The sequence below is a fragment of the Pteronotus mesoamericanus genome, unplaced genomic scaffold (genome assembly GCF_021234165.1).
Source record: "Pteronotus mesoamericanus isolate MK-2021 breed Mesoamerican mustached bat unplaced genomic scaffold, CSHL_Meso_final contig_27, whole genome shotgun sequence".
In the NCBI taxonomy this organism is placed as follows: Eukaryota; Metazoa; Chordata; class Mammalia; order Chiroptera; family Mormoopidae; genus Pteronotus; species Pteronotus mesoamericanus.
Genome location: NW_026555115.1, coordinates 19,093,619 through 19,096,951, shown reverse-complemented (window position 1 = coordinate 19,096,951; position 3,333 = coordinate 19,093,619).

The window sequence follows — 3,333 nt, the reverse complement described above, 5'->3', positions numbered from 1 at the left end:
TTATGTTGTCCTCTAGGACTTTTATGGTGCCACGACTTACATTTAAGTCATTTATCCATCTTGAGTTTGTTTTTGTGTATGGTGTAAGTTGGTAGTAGAATTTCATTTTTTTGCATGTAGCTGTCCAGTTCTCCCAACACCATTTGTTGAAAAGGCTACTTTTATTCCATTTTAGGCCTCTTTTGTCGAGTATTAATTGACCAGAGAGACATGGGTTTATTTCTGGGCTCTCTATTCTGTTCCATTGATCTATGTATCCGTTCTTATGCCAGTACAGGGCTCTTCTGATTACACTGGCCCTGTAATAAAGTTTGATGTCAGGTATTGTGATCCTTCCTACTTTGTTCTTCTTTTTCAAAATTGCTGCAGCTATTTGGGGTCATTTATGGTTCCATGTACATTTTTTAAATATTTGTTCTCTATCTGTGAAAAATATCATTGGTATTTTAATAGGGATTGTGTGGAATCTATAAATTGCTTTGAGTAGTATGGACATTTTGATGATGTTAAATCTTCCAATCTATGGACACTGTATATGATTCCCTTTTTTTGTGTCTTCCTCAATTTCATTCTTCAATATTGTGTAGTTTCCTGAGTACAGGTCTTTTACCTCCTTGGATATGTTTATTTCTAGGTACTTTGTTTTTCTTGTTTTTATAGCAAAGGGGATTTTTCACCTGATTTCTGCTTCTGATATTTCATTGTTGGTGTACAAAAATGCATTTGATTTCTAAATACTGACTTTGTATCCTGTTGTTTTGCCAAATTCACTTATTAGGTCGAGTAGTTTTTTGGTGGAATCTATAGGGTTTTCTATGTACACTATAATGTCATCTGCAAACAATGATAGTTTTACTTCCTCCTCTCCAATTTGGATGCCTTTTATTTCTTTTTCTTATCTGATTGCTGTGGCTGAGTCTCCCAATACTATGCTGAATAGGAGTGGTGAACGAGGACATCCTTGTCGTGTTCCCGATCTTAGTGGGAAAGCTTTTAGTTTTGCCCATTGAGTATGATGTTGGCTGTACGTTTTTCATATATGGCCTTTATTATGATGAGGTATGTCCTCTTTATTCCCACTTTGCTGAATGCTTTTTATCATAAATCGGTGCTGTACCGTATCAAGTTCTTTTTGCACATCTATTGATATGATCATGTGATTTTTGTCTTTCCTTTTGTTTATGTGATGTATCACATTTATTGATTTGTGAATATGGAACCATCCTTTCATCCCTGGGATGAATCCCATTTGATCATGGAAGATGACCTTTTTAATGTATTGCTGTATGTGGTTTGCCAATATTTTGTTGAGGATTTTAGCGTCTATGTTCATCAGCGATATTGACCTGTAGTTTTCTTCCTTGGTTGTGTCTTTATCTGGTTTTGAGATTAGGATGCTGGCGTCATAAAATGAGTTTGGGAGTCTTCCCTCTACTTGGATTTTTTGCAAGAGTCTGAGAAGGACAGCAGTTAGCTCCTCCTTAAATGTTTTATAAAATTCTCCTGTGAATCCATCCGGTCAAACGCTTTTGTGTGCTGGGATTTTTTTGATTACTTCTTCAATTTCACCTACTGTTACCGATCTGTTCAGGCTTTCTGCTTCTTCTTCATTCAGTGTTGGCAGCTTATATTTTTCCAGAAATTTGTCCATTTCTCCCAGGTTTTCAAATTTCTTGGTATATAATTGTTCATAGTAATTTCTTACAATCCTTTGTATTTCTGTGTTATCAGTTGTTATTTCTCCTCTTTCATTTCTTATTTTATTTATTTGAATCTTCTCCCTTCTCTTCTTGATGAGTCTGCTTAAAGGCTTGTTGATTTTGTTTATCTTTTCAAAGAACAAGATCCTGGATTGGTTGATCCTTTGAATTGTTCTTTTCATCTCTATGTCATTCACTTCTGCTCTGATCTTGATAATTTCCTTCCTTCTAATGGCTCTGGGCTTTGTTTGTTGTTGTTGTTTCTCCAGTTCTTGAAGCTGGAGGGTTAGGTGGTTTATTTGAAATGTTTCTATTTTTTTTATATGCCTGTATTTTTTTTTTTTAGTAGGCCTGTACTGCAATGAACTTCCCTTTTGGTACTGCCTTCTCTGTGTCCCATAGGTTTTGGATTGCTGTGTGTTTCTTTCCATGTGGTTCCGGAAACGTTTTGATTTCTTCTTTGATCTCATTATTGACCCATTCATTGTTTAATAGCGTGCTATTCAGTGTCCATGAGTTTGAATGTTTTTGAGTTTTTTCTTTTCTTTTGAGCAAAGGCAGGCTGTTCCTGTGGAAGAGCCTCTGGAGGAGACTCAAATCTGGCAAGAGCATTGGGTGGGGCAAGCCTCAGGGACTCACCAGGACAGGGCTATTATTGTTATCCAGGTTAATGGAGAGAACGAATTTGGCCCCTGCCTGCTTGAGGCCAGCGTGGCGGGTGTAGCATTCAGAAAAGGAACAAGTGTACCACCCAGAGAAAGCTGCCCTGCTTCCTGCTCCTCCAGCCTTCATCCTGAATCTATTCAATTCATTCCTCTCCATACGTCCCTGGCTGTTTTTGAGCTACTGCCCCCACTCTGGAGCTCCAAGCAAGTGAATGTGTGTATGGGCCCTCTAAGACCTACGGTGCCCAGGTCTCCAAGAGCACCCCACCACATTCAGATGAAATCCCTGTTGTTTTTCACAGCCACATGTTATAGAAACTTCTTTTCCTTGCACTTGAGCCCCAAGCTGTGTGTGGCTGGGTCATTTCATTCCTCAGGGGAGACTTCTGCAGCCAAGATATTCCTCTCATTTCTTAATCATCACAACATGGTCATGGGAACCGTTCATTCTGTGTCTCTGCTCTTCCTACCAGTCTGGACATGGCCTCTTCTTTATATCCTTTGTTGTAAAAATTCTGTTAAGCTAGTCTTCAGGTGGTTATCAATAATAGTCACTCCATAATTTAGTTGTAATTTTGAAGTGTTCTTGGGAGGAGGTGATATCAGTTTATCTACTCTGCTATCTCAGCCCCCCATCTCCTGGCAACCATTAATATACTTTCTGCATATATATTTGCCTATCCTGGACATTTTATATAAATGAAATCATATGTGGCCTTCTGTGTCTGGCTTACTTCACTTAGCATAATGTTTTCAAGGTTCATCCATGTAGTAGCATATGTCAGTACTTCATTCCTTTTTATGGCAGAATAATATTCCATTGCATCTATAGATCTCCTTTTGTTTATCCATTTATCTGATAATGAACATTTGGTTCATGTGAATAATGCTGCTATAAACGTGTGTACAAATTCTTGTATGCATGTATGATTTCATTTCTCTTGGTTATATTCTTAGACTCAGTGTTG